At 36.9% G+C, this 17,894-nt stretch overlaps 1 long non-coding RNA gene across 14 annotated transcripts in view; it reads right to left on the bottom strand.

Moving 5' to 3' along the window:
- Positions 1 to 17,894, bottom strand: part of LOC106505376 (uncharacterized) — a 675,862-nt gene that overhangs the window by 407,960 nt on the left and 250,008 nt on the right. The window contains exon 3 of one of the 14 annotated variants that reach the window (XR_014824136.1): positions 10,689 to 10,830. The exons of 12 other annotated variants lie outside the window; for them this stretch is intronic. This is a non-coding gene — a long non-coding RNA (uncharacterized LOC106505376). Of the gene's footprint in view, positions 1 to 10,688; positions 10,831 to 17,894 lie in introns of those variants that run through there. One more of the 14 variants, XR_014824135.1, reaches the window with a different exon arrangement.

Here is a 17,894-nt window from a genome sequence, read left to right as displayed (position 1 = left end):
ACTCTTAATCTGGGTTTAGGCTGGCTTAGAATCCCAGAACGTGGGTTCAAGTCCCTATCTGGGTTCTTGGCTTGGTTCAGGCTATAGTGCTGTCAGTTTCATTACCCTGTACCAGGCATTAATTTGGGTTCTTAGAATACCATTAGCACACAAAACAGAGATTTTAGGGAGACATGAGATAAACAATACTCATAACAAGTCAACTATGTAGTATGTTAAATATTGAGAAGTGCTAAGAAAGAAAGTGAGGCAAAGGGGATTGGATTTCAGCGCCAAAGTTTGAGATTTTAAATATGGTTGTCATGCAGGCCTCACTGAAAATAAGACATTTGAGCAAGTGTTAACCACGTGGGTTAACTACTGGGTTGAGAAGCCTTGAAGGCAAAAGGACCAGCTGGAGCCACACCCTGAGGCATCAAAGTGAGTGGTGTACTTGAGTAACAGCTCAAAGGCCAAGGTGACTGGAACAGAATAAGAGGGAAAAGAGGAAATATGTCATAGACATGAGAGAAGTCAGCTTCTTTAAGGGCTTTGTAAACCTGTTGTAAGTACTTGGGCATTTCTGATGAGTGAAAAAGAGAGCTATTAAAAGGCTTTGAACAGAAAGATGATAGGATCTGAATGAAGTTTTAACAGAGCACTCTGAAAAACATCAACAGAATAAAGGGTAGGGGCAAAGACAGAAGCAAGAAAACCAGGAAGAGGCTGTACCATATCCAAGGGAGAGATGTGGTAACTGGCACCAATGAGGAAGCTACGAAGGAGGTGGAACACTTTGATTTGGGATAAGGTTTAAGATAGAGGCAACAGGGAGTTCCCATCATGGCTCAGTGGTTAACAAATCCAACTAGGAACCATAAGGTTGCAGGGTCAATCCCTGACCTTGCTCAGTGGGTTAAGGATCTGCCATTGCCGTGGGCTGTGGTGTAGGTTGCAGACGCAGCTAGGATCCTGAGTTGCTGTGGCTCTGGTGTAGGCCAGTGGCTACAGTTCCAGTTAGACCCCTAGCCTGGGAACCCCCATATGTCGTGGGTTTAGCCCTGGGGGGAAAAAAAAAAGATAGAGGCAATAATACTTCCTACCCAAGTGGGTATGGAATGAGAAGGAATGAGAGGAATTAAAGATGATCCCAAAGGTTTCTGTTTGATCAACCAGAAGAATGGAGTTTCCACAAGGGAGGTGGGAAAGGCTACCTAGAGGAGTTTTGAAGGAGGGACAAGGGTAACAGCTTTGGGCAAAATGAAGTGGGAACTTCATGTTAAAATAATGTGTAGCCTTTGAGAGTAAAGGTCAAATTAAAATTTCCTTTAAATCAGGACTATGACAGCTCTCGAAATCCCACAAAATACCTACTACAGGACTTTGTGCACAGAAGATGTAAAATGAATATTTGTTGCATGAACTAAATGCCCTTGGTTCTTCCATATTTCTCACTGTGGCATGTGTGGAATGTATGCACACAGACATTCTCAAATTCATTGTTAAATACTTTATTTATACTCTTTTTAAGTGATGGAATTTTTTTTAAAAACTGGCAAAATAGCCAAACTGATCATTTTTATAGGATAACCTTTTTAATATAGACTTAAAAAAATACTATACCATGTGTATATAAATGCATACAATGCACTCAACATCACCAACAGTTTTTCTTTTAAGATCACCAGAAGAAATTCATTTAAGAATATATTTTTAAATGTATTTAAGTGAAACCTAAATAGTTTTGAAATGTATCTTTAGGTTTAATAGCTATCCATCTTATACAAAATTTCCATATTTTTCCCTTTCTAAATCAAATTTTACATGCCTATTCAGTAACTACCAATACATGTAAAATAACAGAAAGAGAACCACATACTTATAATATCTTATTTCCATGTCTCTTAAAAAAATCTTATATTCACGCAGTACTCCTTGGATTTCTTTCTCACATTATTCTGCAATGCCATGGAGGATATTTGCATATAATTCCAATTATTTAAAAATGAAGCTCATGCAGCAAATGGTATTGGACATCTTTTCCATTTTAATAGCTGAAATTAAATTTATGAAGAATTTGGATTCCCCAAATAGTGAGAATTGTATGAATGCACAATCTATATATATGCTATAGTGTAAAGAATTAATACTCAGATATACATGCATCTATATTTTCCATATTACAACACCTAAAACTAAACTTTCCTTTAAAAAGATATAAAGGATTTAGTCTCTAGAAAGTTTACTGCAATATTGACTGACAACAAACAGTTAAATTAAACTTTAGATATGTGTTAGTCATAACATAATCTCTTGATATATTAGTAGGTCAATAGTTCAGCCAAGAAAGGGACTCTAACTTGAGCAGACACTAATTAAAAGAATCAATTCTTATCCTACTACATATGTCCAATCATATTAACACATTTCTAGATTTCTTACTCAGTGGACTAGTCAAGATTAAAGGATTTGCTAATATGAAGGAACAGAGTATGCTTCCAAACTGACTGAGCAGATTTGTGAACAAATTAGTTCATTTAAAATTGACAGTGAAAGATTGATTTTGCACAGAATGAGTTACCTAAAGTATTCATCATTTCCTCTGTCTCTGCACACAAGACAGAGATACGTTTCCTTCACTTTCTGATTGTAATAGGGCTGCTTACTGAGCACCTTTATTTTATAGTCCTGATTGCAGCCTGTCATTCTTTTTAATTCAGATGTATTTTAGCCTCTTAGGCAGACCTTCAGAAATAACTTCCTTAAAAGCCTCTGTAAAAGGACTCATTACATATTGCTCAATTCAACCATACTATAAATTATAATGCCGTGGAAAGTTCTAATTGCACAAAAGATACAATTACTCATAAGGCTATTTGACTCATTATTCAAATGCAGGGGCAAGCAGGAAATCCAGATGCAGGAAACCTTTTTTCAAAGTTGAAGGTCGGTACTCTACAACTCAGACAAAATATAAGATGTTTGATATTTAATATACATTTAGTATATTTTTGTAAATATACAGTAGATAAATATTTTATGAAAAATGTTAGAAACTCCAGAGAGAAAAAATGGAAACAGAAAGGTTAAAGGGGCTGAGGTATTCCTTTTTTAAGTTAAAAAAACAAAAACAAAATCTTTTGGAAGGAGAAAAAATTAGAACACAACAATGACAACATAAACACAATTCAGGAAACAATATTAAGTCAAAACAATGTCCAAAGAAAAGTGTGGGAAGGTAAGCTATTGCATTTACAAAGACCTAGACTTCATATATCTGAAACATAAACATACATTATGGTAAGGTGACATACTATGGAGGTAATTTAATCTATCAATTAATTATCAGTTAGAGTTGAGGTGCCAGGGAGGACAGTAGAGATCTAGGTTAAATACTACAGGTGGAAGAGTTGGGTAACCTGGTCCATGACAGTGTCTACTCATTCAAAAATGGTGATATCATGGAGAAATTAGAGGAGCAATGATTCTGATTTTATATCTTTGGAATATCTATGGGAAATCAAATGGAGATATCCACAAGGGATTTGAATAGATAGATGTGTGTTCACAAGTTATATAGAAATGAAATATTACATCTATTTTGCAGATAAAATGGAAGCTCAGAGAGAAGATTCAATTTTCCACAAGGTATCACAGTCAATCAACACTGGTATTAGATTATCTGACTTTAGATCAAATGTTTGCTCATTCATAATAAGAGGGATGTGTGTGTGTGTGTGTGTGTGTGTGTGTGAGAGAGAGAGAGAGAGAGAGAGAGAGAGAGAGAGAGAGAATCTATATGTTTAAAACAACCCAGATGTCAGCTAAGGAAATCCAAAGGCTTCCTGAAGATTTCTGTGGAATCCTTGGGTGATTTCATGTTCACTTTTGGTTCTAAGATGCTATTTTCACTAAATTCTCAATTTGGTTGCATTTTAACACCCATGTCCTGTTTGATTTGTTCCATTTATGGCTGCACAGGGAATTCCACTCCCATCACTAAGTCAACAAACCTATGAATAGCTGCACCCAAATGTTTTGTCTATCTTCCAGTCATCAATATGTCATAATAAATAAAATCTTAATGGTCTAAGGCCAACTCTACCTCATCTATACTAAATACCACCTCCCTCTCCTAGTGAAGGAACTCACTCCTGTAGTTGGTTCCTTTGTTTTTTTCAAAGCATTTGCTCTTTTTCACTGTCAGATTGTTTTTCCATTAGCAAAATAAAAGCTTAATAATAACCATGATTCCTTTATTGAGTGTTATCAAAAATAATTCCTAATAATGATGATTGATATTTTAAGGCTCCAAAACCCACCTCCCCCTCCAAGTTTGCCCACTGTTGCTTAAACCCACTTTAAATTTTTTTGTCCTCCACTGCACCCAATTGCTCTTGTCAAGGCCTTTAGGATCTCTACATGCTAAAACTAACAGTCAATGTTCAGACCTCAACTTATTTGACCCATTTATAGTATTTGGCAGAACTGAAAAGTTAGCTTTGCTTGAAACCCTTCCATTCCTTGGCTACTCAGATACCTCTCTTTCCTGGCTCTCCTTCTCCCTATTTGGCTGCTCCATCTTGGTTTCGTTTGCTGATTTCTGCTCATCTTCCCAACCCTAAATGTTGCGGAGTGTCCCCAGGGCCCTATCTCCAGAACTCTTGTCTTCTCTGTCTACAATCTCTCTCTCTCGGTGATCTCAGACGCCCCATATTTTTAAATCCCAAATACATGCTTATGTATGCCAAATGTACCTCAGCAATCCAGACCTTTCTCAAACTCCAGACTATTTTTTTTTCCTGTCTACTCTCATTTCTAATTGGTTGTCCAACAGGCATCTCAAATGCAGTACATCCAAACTCAAGCTCATCATTCCCAAGCTCCCTAAACTGCCTTCTTACAGACTTTCCATCTCTATACATGGTACCTCCATTTTTTCACAACCCATGCCAAAACTCTTGGTGTTTTTCTTACCTCTTCTCTTTGTTAATACCAAATCATGAGCAAATCCTATGACTCTTTTTAAAAATCAAGTTTAAATCTCATAATCTCTAGCTCCCTTCCCTTGTCAAGGCCTCATTATGACTCACTGGATTGTTGGTATTGCTTTTGAACTGGTCTCACTATTTCCATTCTTGCCTCCACAGATATTCTCCATGTTACCGCCAGAGTAACCTTGCAAAACACAAATTAGATCATGTTATTCAGTGCTCAAAAGCCCCCAGTGCCTTCCAAAGTCACACAGAGTAAAATCTAAAGTACTTACAATGGATTATACGCCCTGAGGTGATTTGGCCCCCTGTAATTATCTTGACTTCAGTAACTAGCATTCTACTTTGGGCTTACTCCTTCATACTTGCCTCCTTGCTATAATTGTACCATGCCAGGCATAATCTACTTCTGGGTCTTTGCTCTTGCTATTCCCACAACAAGGATGCTTTTTATCCATAAACCCTCACAATTCCTCTCTTATTTCAGGTATTTCTCACATTTACCTCTATCCATTAGATTACAGCTTTGGCTATGTGATGTTACAGAGGCCAAAATAGCAATTATAGTCCTCTAATCCAGAGTCTGCTCCACTATTATATTATAAACTCCTTGAGGATAAGAAATCATGCCTTCCTATCGCAGGTTCTCTATTAACACTCAGGACTCGGCTGCAATTAAGAAAACATTTAAAAATGCTTACCTGAAAAAATTTATTAAAGCCAAGTGGGCATTGAGATTTCTCAAAAGCAACAAGACTACACATCCTACTACCCTCACCTTGATCATTTCCAGTGGAAAGAGGGTTCCATCTGATAGTTCTCATGAAAGAAGCTGGCTTTTCTATCTTTTATGAGAAACACTTGGTCATATCCATTATAGGCCTGAAGTTTCCTTTATGCTCTCCATATATTTAATAAAGTTTTCCTTTTCTCTAGATTAAAAGGTAAGGAGAAAATATGACTCTCGAGAAAGTCACCCTAAGATCTATAGATATCTTTGTGGGAGAAAAATCAATTCATAAGATTGTGATAAACATGTAATTCTTATGGGAAATATGTATCTAATAATAGTTTTAGCTTACTGTTTAATATTGGTTATGGAGGCCAGAGAAAGACCTGACTCATGAAACCCATCTCAAATTGGATAATGAGTTTTGATTGGATGTCATTACTGTCAATCATTTTGACCTTAAAAAGCATTATGAGAGAGAGGTAGGATATCCCTCCTCCTTTGAAGCAGAAGCCCAGGCTGCCTGCCAAAAAGTATGGCTGAGTGTTGTGGTCAAGGGGAAGTAGTCCAGCTTGCAAATACTAAAAAAACAGGAACTCTCAGAAGCAACACACCGAACCTAGAAAGTGACATCTTGGTGTTGTGTAATATTATTTTGAACAGGCAATATTGGGCACTAATCTGTCGGATCATTGGTCTATTGAATCAAGAATGCCCTGAAATTTCTGCTTTGTTGCTTATTTTTAAAGAATAGAGAACTGGGTCTAGCGTGGAGAAAGGTCTCACCCTTTGACTTTCCAAAGTATCTATTACAGCTTCTCACAATTCTCAGTCATGTCACCCCTTCTCCTTAGCGCAGATGGGTTTAGAGCCCAACTAGAAGCTGGTCACTGTGGCCTGGAGGAGGATCAACTAATTAGATAAAACAATCAGAGTCCACCTAGGAAACATGGTGGGTCAATCCTTCCCAGGTGTGGGAAAAGCAAGGAAAAAAGAGTGAATTCTCAATTAAATTATTTTTAAATAGAAAAGGAGAAAGAGTTCTCCAAATGTAAGGTCATACATGTTTATTAGAGATGTCACTGAGAATTTTACAGGTGGAGCTGTACAGTATAATTTTTGGGTAAAAAAAAGACTACATTTAGAGAGATACAGGTATACATCCAAAACAGAAGGACTTCAAGATAAGCAACATAATACTAGCAGTGGTTACCTCTTGGGAAGGGATTACAAACAGAAGGGGTTCCACCAAGTGAAGATGGTTCACAATTAACTTTAGGTACATGTGTTCTTTGAATTTCATAATAAGAATAAAGTCATACTTTGACTACTGAAGCAATTTTTAATTAGAAAATAATATGTATCCCTTATGACAGAAAGTTTATAGCTTCACTTAACAGTACCCCTGAACAAGACAGGCAATATTGACAGAATGCCATTACATTCATACTTCATGAACCCGGATATGGATTAAAATAACTGGCTTTATAAATAGTTTTAATTTGTTTGAGTTATATTTACTTTATGTTATAAGCCAAATAGTATCATTTTTAGTAGGTTAGTGTATATCTTGTGGAATATCACATGTAGAAAATAACAAAAAAGAAAAATATGTATTTGCCTAACGATTGCCTTTATACATTACAAAAACTGTCACTTTGTTCTCTGAAACTGTATTTACTTATTCATTTTCACGTGAGGAAATCATGTGGGTTATAACTGTCACATCTTCACAGATATTAATAAGCTTAGCGCTTAGCAAAGCACTAAGAATTGTTAATACTGTTCTTGTGGTGTTTCTTACTAAAATAAATCCTTAATGGGCCACTGTAACCCACCATAAGTACCTCTGTGATCTTCCCTTTGCTTTTTGATTTGTTGACAGTTTGATTTGGGGTATGTGTGTGTGTGTGTGTTTGTGTGCATGTATAATGACAATAATTATTAAATACATGTAAATGTTCATTTATTCATCAAACTGCATTGAGTACCTATTATAAATTAGCCAGTGTACAAGGGATACAGACACAAAGCTGGATGACAGAGTCACTTCTCCAAGAATTACAGGGACTGCTAGAAACCAAGGATAAGTAAAAAGTTCCTTCTATTTACTTATGCTACATTTATGAGAAACAGGGTACCTGAAAGTTGCCAAGTCAGTGGAGGTAAGGATGGGGAAGAGATTCAGGCCAGGCTTCCCAGTAGAACTGCTGCTTAGCAGACCGATGGGATTCAGAACACACTACTCCCAAATTTGACTTGTGGCTTATTAAACATTTCAACTGGAGGTAGTCTGAGAAAAATAGCAAAAGCAGAAAGATCACTTTGAACTTCCTACCATTCTTTTATTCTAAAACAGCTCATGAAGCCTTGATCTGAGAGGGGCCCTACCTGTACCTGGAGAAAAAGAGCAACTTCATCTTCAAAGACAAAGAGATGCTGATAAGAATCCTGATAACAGGCCTTGTTAATTTCCCCAGGTTCACTACCCTTACCCTCTACTCCTTAGCCTATCAAATTTCTATACAATTGTCCACTCATCATCAAACCTAGCATGAAAATTCTCCGTCCTGTTTCTTCAGGTCTTTATTTCCTTGTGAAATCTCCCATGCCACACAAAATTTATATTAAATAAATGTTTATACTTTGCTCTTGTTAATCTTTGTCAGTCTGATTTTCAGACCCAGTCAAGGACCCTAAGAAGGTCAAAGAAAACTTTTTCTTCTCCTACACAGACAATGGGATGATATTGCATTCTAAGTCCAAGGAATACCAAAGAGAGTTATAAACAGCAGAGTAAAATGGAGAAACTACAAATAAACCAGTACTAACAAAGTGAGGAAGCTTACTGGGCCCAAGATGGAACCGCTCTTGTCCTGTGTGCCAGGTGAGCAACTGAAACTTAATAGCTTTCATGCCCCTGTAAATGTTTCACTTGACCAGAAACATGGTCTATCCAAACTGCCAGTCCCCAAACGTCAAGTCATCACTGGGCTCTGTACTTTATTTCCAAACAAAGTGAACCAGGTAGTCCCAGACAAGCAGATGTTATCTTTTTGTCTCTTCCTTAGTCTTTATTTTTTATCCAATAAAGACATCTTGCCTCCCACCCCATCTTGCAGTTCTTAGAAAGGAGACGACTGTCCACTTCACGAAGCATTAAATAAATTTGGTTTGTATCACCTAAATTATCTTCTTTAATCATTTTTTTAACATCACCAAGAAGGCAAAATTTATTATGTCATCATACAGACTTTTTCATGGATAATGCAATGGTTATTAAATTGGGGAGAGGCATAATTAAACATATTTTTAGAGAGAAAACTCTAGTCTGGAGATTATATGAAAGTGAATTAAAGGGAATTAAGACTAAAGGATGAGTTAAGAAACCATCATATAATCCTGATGACAAATGATGGCTTGAGCTAAGTGGCCCTGGGAATAGGAACAAGGGCAAGATTTGAGTATGTTTGGGAGATCTGAAGCTCATTTAGGTGTGGGACTGTGAAAGCAAGAAGGATCAAGGATAGGCTTCAGAAAGCTTTCCCAGGCTTCCTCTCTATATGGTTATGTGCATTTTTCTAGGGGAAATAATTTATTTCCAGATCCTTGGTTGGGTTCATAACTGAAAGAAAGCTCAAACAACCATACTGTGCTATTATCATACTCCCACTTGATTTAAAGACAAATAGTTTTACAATTGTTTCTTATGGTACAGTATACAGATTTAGCTTACAAAAACACAGAATGAGATATAGGATTTAGCAAATACAAATTTACATTTAAATGAGTGCCCTGTACTTTATTTGGTATTCCTTCTGAATGACACTAGAGCTGTGAAATAACATTTTGCTGGGAAGATAATTCTATTCTTCATTATCTAGGTACAAAGTTCCTTCAGCTCAAATCCATTAATTAATTAATATTGATGGGTTGCTACCCTGTCCATACTGAGTCCACTTAATAAGTAAACAGATTATGGTCCCTTTCCCTTGGGAGCTTACAATGGAATTGGGAGATGCTTTTTTTTTTGAAAAGCTGATAAAAGAATTAATAAATAATTATAATTTGTAAGTACTAAGAGGTAAGCAAGAAACAGTGATAGAGAGCAATGTGGCATTTCACTCAGATGGGAAGGAGGCCAAATCAGGTGAAAGGCAGGAAGGAAAGTGGTTTAAGCAGAGAGATGAGTTTGCTGAAAAGAACCATTGAGATTGGAAACAAGAATGATTTCTTAGAGTGGTCATAGGGGAAAGCGGAAGCACAGTCAGCAACATAATTTGCAGGAACCAATACAAAATGAAAATGTGTCCCCTTGTTCAAAAAGTAGGAAAATATGTCATTAAAGTTCCTAAAAAATAAGATTTTTTGCTTTATTCCACTATCTCTTTTGATTTGTCAAAGTGGTTTTTTTAATCGTTATTTGATATCATTCTAAGTGTAAAAAGCAAAAAAAGTTAAAATTTTAAATCATTTCCATCACTTTCTCCATTTATCTTTCTATTGGGCAATGCTGCTTTTAGGTACAAATATAAGAATATTTACCTCATATACAGAATCACCAAAATCACACAGTTTGTATTTCATAACTTATACATACGTATGTATTTCATCCTTACCAGAAGAGTGAAAACACTACACAACTGGCTCCACTGTTTTTATTTCACTTCTTGATGCAAACACATTCTACCAGCATACTCTACCTTCAGTCTATGGATAGATAAGGAGGAAGGAGGAAGTGGAAAGGGGCTATTGAGCTGCCCTCTTTCCCTTCCCTTATCTACCATCCCATTCAGTGTAAGTGATTGGCTAATTCAGGGAGGTGACAGTAAGAAAGGACATAACAGGACTCTTTGAAACTTTGTGTTTCTTAGAATACTATTGCCTTTCTGCACAGGAAGCAAGGTCTGGTTCACAGGAAAAAGATGGCCTCTGGGGGCTCTCAACACCATCCTCTTACTTACTTGTAGACACAGCACACTTACCTTTCCTTCGCTTTGACGTGCTCGTGAGTCCAGTGAAATTTTGTGCTCTTTGAGGCACAGCAAACTGGGGCATCAAGGAACAGTGGGCCCACACTTTACACGCACTGTCAGCGGGCATGTTCTGTTGTCTCATTGGACTTCACTTACAAAACACAAATTCAAAGATAAAATTAAGAATTCCAGAATGGCAGCAACAAAGCATTAAACCAAGCATGAGTTCCTATGAGTACAGGCCCATGAAGACAGTCCTATGTGAAAGGAGACAAAGATGGAGAACTGGACCAGGATCAGAACATGCAATTCATGTTCTGGCATCTGGATTTTCCTTGGTACCTATACTTTTCCCATAGCTCTCCCTACTCCCAGCTCATCTTTACTCTGTATGAAACCCTATATGTGATTTAAATTTAACATGTTATGTCTTATATCTATTCCACTTATTCCAACATAATTTATTCCTTTCACCTATTAATGAAGCCTTGAACTTAAATGAATAACAATTGGGAGTTTCCATCATGGCTCAGCGGTAATGAACACGACCAGTATCCATGAGGACCCCAGTTCGATCCCTGGCCTTGCTCAATGGGTTAAGGATCTGGCGTTGCTGTGAGTTGTGGTGTAGGTCACAGATGTGGGTCAGATCCTGCATTGTTGTGCTGTTGTATAGGCCAGCAACTGTAGCTCTGATTCAACCCCTAGTCTGGGAACTTCCATATACTGTAGGTGTGGCCTAAAAGGCAAGAAAAAGAAAAAAGAAAGACAATCAAAATACACATTTTCCTTTACCTCAATAATTGATGTCTAGGTCTGTCACAAAGAATAATAATAAAATAACAACAATAATAACATATTAGGAATTGAGGGACAATAATGAAGGCCAAATATTTTATGTAGTAGTTGGCAGTGAAAAATGTTTAAAAGCAGACACCATGACTCCCCAAGAACCCTTTCACAGTTGAATTTTGCCAATTCACAGGACTGCTGGCCCTGGGGTGATGCCCTCTTAATCTGTTTTCTGACACCCATTAATGCATTTCCTCACTTCCATGATTGAAGTAGTGCATGCACTGATCATTGATTTCTAAAGTTGGGTGTGAATGTCCGATGAATTTTAAAGAGAAACCTTTAACACTTCATTCCATTCCAGCCTGACTTCACTTTGCAGTCAGTCCTGCGTTACTTGCTGCCTATATCCTGTTGCGTCAGAACTGGCTAAAAGAAAGGAGATGGGGGCAGAAGAAAGAAAACAAAATAAACTTTTAGGCAAAGAGCCCTCATGCTGCCAGTTTTGTCTCATAGATTGCAGATAAGTGAAACCTCCAAAAATCTCTTTGATAGTATTTTTGGCTTTTTTTTTTTTTTTTCTCTAATTTGGTACACAGCACCACTGAATCAAATTATGGTTCTGTTCTGGTCTGTCTTCTTCCTGCATTTGGGGAAGTTTGTTGTCATTAAGAGCTCATCAGACACCCTGAAGTGTTTGCCGGGGATCATGGCATCTTCCATGCTCACAGCTTTGGGCAATGATAGGAATGCCTAAGCTTGGAAACTGGCATAAGTTGAGATTAGTAACAAAATGCTGGGCATTAACTTTTTCTTCAGATACTGCCTGCCTATGAAGAGAAAAGGATCCTCCCAGTTTACCCAAAATAATTTTCAAAATTCCCTATAGAATATTTGTTTTTAAAACTTATATTTTCAGAATGTAATTTGGTACAGCCTCCTGAAGAGAAGGAGCCAAGGAGTGGGATGGACTGGGAGTTTGAGGTGAGTAGATGCAAACTATTACATTTAAAATGGATAAGCAATGAGGTCCTACTGTATAGCATAGGGAACTATATCCAATCTCCTGAGATAGACCATGTTGGAAGGTAATATGAGAAAAAGAACATATATATGTATATGTGTGTGTGTGTGTGTATATATACAGTTGAGCCACTTTGCTGTACAGTAGAAATTGGCACAACACTGTAAATCAACTATACTTTAATAAAAATAGATAATTAAAAAACTGGTACTGCCACTATGGAGCACAGTATGGAAGTTCCTTAAAAATCTAAAATAGATTTGCTGTATGATCCTGCAATTCCACTCCTGGGCATATATCTGGAAAAAACTATAATTTGGAAAGATGCATTCACCCCTATGTTTATAGCAGAAGTATTTACAATGGCCAAGACAGGGAAGCAAGCTAAATGCCCATCAACAGAAGAATAGATATGAATGGACCAGAAAATGTGGCATATAAATATAATGGAACACTACTCAGCCATAAAAAGGAATGATATAATGCCATTTGCAGCTACATGGATGGACCTAGAAATTATCATACTAAGTAAAGTAAGTTAGGAAAACAAATACCATATGATATCACTTATATTTGGAATCTAAAATATGACATAAATAAACTCATCTATGAATCAGAAACAGACTCACAAATATAGAGCACAGACTTGTGGTTGCCAAGGGGGAGAGGAAGTGGGGGAGGGTCAGAGTAGCAAATGCAAACCATTATATGTAGATGGATAAACAACAAGGTACCATTGTATAGCACAGAAAGCTATATTCAATATACTGTGATAAACTATAGTGGAAAAGACTATGAAAAGAATGTATAGATATTTATAACTGAATCACTGCTGTACAGCAGAAATCAATACAACATTGTAAATGAACTATACTTCAATTTTTAAAAGAGAGAGAGAAGTAAAACATAGAAGAAAAAATCTTTTTATTTATTTATTTATTTATTTATTTATTTTTGTCTTTTTGACATTTCTTGGGCTGCTCTCACGGCATATGGATGTTCCCAGGCTAGGGGTCTAATCGGACCTGTAGCCGCCGGCCTATGCCAGAGCCACAGCAACGCAGGATCTGAGCCGTGTCTGCAACCTACACCACAGCTCATGGCAATGCCGGATCCTTAACCCACTGAGCAAGGCCAGGGATAGAACCCACAACCTCATGGTTCCTAGTCGGATTCATTAACCACTGCGCCACGACGGGAACTCCAGGAAAAAAAATCTTATATTTTCTACACATTTAATTTTTCAAAACTTATCTATAAATACTGTAAATACTGTTTATACCATAATTTTTTGCTCTAAGAGCAAACATGTTTTTTTGCACCAAGTCAACATAACAAAGAGAGGCATTACATTTTTGTCTTTGATGATCTAGGAAAAGAACCAGTAATATATGAGAAGAGCTATGTCCCAATGTGAGATTATCTAATCACTACATTAATTCATCAAATTTTTTTATTATATACCATACACTAGGACTATACTAGGTACAAAATCCATATATACATCTCTACACACTCTACATCACAATACTATTTACATAAACAAAAACTGGCAGCAACATTTTCTTTCCCCAAAACTGAATAAGCTGGGATTTCTTCAAGACTGCCTTTCCAGCACACTTCTGCCATTGAATTGTTCCTGCCTTATTTAGCATGACTTTCTCCTGTGGGCCAAAGCCCCAGATGCCTCACTGCCTGATCCTTTTCCTTCTCCCTCTTCTTCCCATTTCCTCCCAGGTAGACAAGTTAAGCTCCCTAAACCATTGCCTTCTTCTGCTTGACAGCAATAAACCTCCTGGCTTTGCTATCTGGAACCTGGAGAATATTTTCTGTACCAAAAATTCCAGGAGCTTGAAATTCAGCTTTTGATATGCTAAATGTGAGAAGAGGGAATTTGGAAAATCCTCTTCCAAGGCAATAGCCTAGTTTCTGAAGCTACTGTCTTGATGCATAATCCTATTTTGCATTTGTTCTTTCTTAGTGACTTCCGTAACATATCTAATTTCTACACAAATGTGTTCCCAGGCAGATGAATGCATAACCGACGAGAGTGAAGCGTTGTTTTTAGAAAAAGCAAAAGAAAAATAATAGTTTATAATTGTCAAATGCTCTATCTTCTTTTGCTGATATACTCAATATCCAATATCTGATATAGTCAATATCCAATATCATAGGAAACCATCTAATTTGTTTTTGTTATTTATTCCTTTATCTTCCCTCAGCTCTACCTTTTGCTAAAATTATCAACAGAAAAACAGAACTAACTATTGTACTTCCTTTAAAATCATGCACATACTTGATACTTCCACTCTGATAGTACACTGGCAGCACTAAGACCGTATGAAAAGAGATGATAAAATAAATGAAATTGAATTACAACCTTCTCAGTTAATAAATTGTATTTTATGTACTATTATTAGTAGTATTATTGATGTTTTTAACAAATGAAGTATACTGAATAACCAAGACTATACATAAGGCTCTGTCCAAATTGACCCAAATTGATCAGAAACATTTATTATAATCGACATTAAAAAAAACACCTAAATATACCACTTCCTAGACCACTCTGTGAACATCAACCTGTTTTGTAAGCTAGCCCATTCATACACTGGAAAACACTACAACTGCTGAAATAAGTTTTATTTTGAAATATTTCCATTTCTACTTTTGCTTCAGGTTATCTATCATAATTACATTATCATTTTTAAAATTCTCTGTAATTATTTTTGGCATTTCTATTACATGGAACAGCAACGGTCTATTAACATATTATACCAGCACATGGCTATTTAGTCACATAGAATGTTTCAGTAACTGATATTTTAAGTAAGAGAGTTTAGTCTAGAGTGATTTATCAATGTTAGCAAAGAATGAAGAATAGAGAGCAAAGTCATTCTAAAGGGAAAATTAAAGCTACTTTGATGATTGACCAGTTACTGAGAGGAAACAAAAGTAAATCAGAAATTCTGATTATATTTTGAACCATGGTGGATAGGAACATTGTGGGAAATGGGAACAAGCATTAGATATTTTGTTTCAAATCTCCTAGTAAATTGAGGGTTAAGTGCCAGAGACCTGATTTGAAGACAGAGAAATGTCTTCTGTCACTACCTAAAATTCAACATGATCTTTAAACAATAAAATATATTTACCAGCATTTCTTGTGGGATTACTCTTATTATTTTGTCTTACTCCCAAACTAATCTCTTCTCTGCACCTCAGGAGAAAGTCCTATCCACCTCTCCATTTACTTCGTAGAAGGGAAAAGTTTCTGGGCTCTGTGAAATGAAATGTCCTTGATTGATTCCAGTGTCACTAAGACCTGTAGTTTCAACCTCAGAAAAGAACAGAATTTGAGGTGAGTCTTAAAGTAAAAATGCTGAGACCAACAGCCCAAGAAATCAGATTCATATACATAAATACATTTTTAAATTAAAAATAACACAATAACCTCTGCACCTTTGTTGGTTGCCTATAGAAGAGAGGAAGGAAATTATCATTTCAGAAGATTTAAAACTCTTCTCCAACTAAGGCTGGCCTCTGCTAACCTTGTGACCTGGTTACTTAAGGCCAATTTAACATATCATTAGAAATGTAACCAACATGTCACTTAAATAAGGTCATGTTTGGCCAGAGGATGACAGGTTCTTTCTTCTCCAATGTATGCTTTCCAACAGCGACTAGTTTCCTGTAATTTCTCTTACAGTGTCAATAACTATTTTCAAGTGTCTACACTTCTACTAATACAAGGATATCATTTCCAGATGTGATAGCTATGGGATTTTTTTGGGGGGGGGATGTTGAGTGCAACAAAGAAGGCAAGATATGCAAATAGAATCATCTTGTGGACAATTTAAGGCAAGGTTGGTGCTCTGAGGGCCAGTTCAGGGGCTGGAGATCAACTAATGAAAGGGGTTAACCATTTGTAGGGCTGAAAAGCAAGTTCTTGGAAGTACTTTCTGTTCTTGCCTTCTTTTACAGGCCTGAACAAGAACTACGCAACCAGCTCCTAAAAGACAGAGGTGCCAGGATCTTGTTACACTGCTTGGTAAAGTACCCATCATGACAAGGAGAACCTTGCTGAAGACTCCTAACTGAAGTTTGGGAGACTCCCAACTGCCTCATTGCTACATTGATTCATCAATAACACTGGAGTGAGGAAATATGTAGGCATCTGCATTACAGGCTAACATGATTTATTATACTAGATTGATCTGAGAGTGTGTTAAGGATTTAGAAAGTATATGTGTGCCCTAATTTCTCAAATCTTTACAGATAAACTCATTGTACGCTAGGATTCCATTCCATGTACATTTGCAACCAAGTTGTGCTTCCTGCCACCATTAATTACTGCTATTTTAATTTTCAGTGTACATTCTCTAGAACATGTTCATACTGTATGTAGGTAGAACTTAAAAAAATATAGAATGTATTGATTCTTTTATACTAAAAAGTAATATACATACTATATATAGAGAGATATGTATCTATATCTGTCTATATATGGAGAAAAATGTACATGGAGAAAAGCACAACACTGAAGAACACTTTAACTTCTAAAATATCTTTATGCCCATTGTCTAATTTTATCGTTACACCAGCCTTACAAATAAAAGCAAAATAAGGATTATTGTGCAATTAGCTGTTGTAGAAAATGAAACAGTGAAATGAATTGCCTTAGTTCATGGAAGATCTAAGGTAAACCTAGTGCTGTCTAATTCCTAGGCCAGAACTGTTTCTGTGTCATACTGTGGGCCACAGGAAGTGGAAAGGGAGCAGGTATTCCCTGGGAATTAGAGACAAACACAGAAGTGTAAACCCATTAACGTGACTAGTCCTGAGTCCCGAGACAGGCAAGTCCAGCCTGGCCTGATTGTGGATTCTCTCCAGCTGCATCTTCAATGACAAATTTCTCAGCAGTATTGAAAAGTGCTTGGGAAGCTGCTTCAGGCAGTGACCTTGGAGGCTGCCAACTTTGGCAGAGTGATTCTTGGTCCACATTTAGATATAAGTCTCTGAGTTCAGGAGGGGTGTTGGAGGGAGTGTTTAGATCTTCCTTCTGCCATGCTTACATCCTAAAAGGATGCTTTGGGTTGTAGGCCAGATAATGAATCAGGAGCACATTCGGATTAGCATGACTCATTTATTTTTCAGATGAAGGTGCGCTCCAGTTTGTATTAGTCGAGGGCTGGTGTCTCCATGTCTGCGTATAAATATATACATTCTCCATTTGTCATTGTCCAGAATCACTCTAAGCAGGTCTGCTTAATAAATGGGTTTGTAAAGTGCTTTGTAATTCTAACATGGTTGATTATCCATGTGGAAAGTTTTCCTAATAACCAACAGCTAACAGCAAATGAGAATATGTGATGTTACCTGAGGTCTAGAGGAGTAAC

Source organism: Sus scrofa, chromosome 13 (genome assembly GCF_054392235.1).
Source record: "Sus scrofa isolate SSC_HxYL_T2T_F1_AM1 chromosome 13, Sscrofa_HxYL_maternal_Yorkshire_Landrace_v2.0, whole genome shotgun sequence".
Classification (NCBI taxonomy): Eukaryota; Metazoa; Chordata; class Mammalia; order Artiodactyla; family Suidae; genus Sus; species Sus scrofa.
Note: the sequence above shows the minus strand (reverse complement) of the source record. Positions and strands in the feature narration are given on the sequence as shown.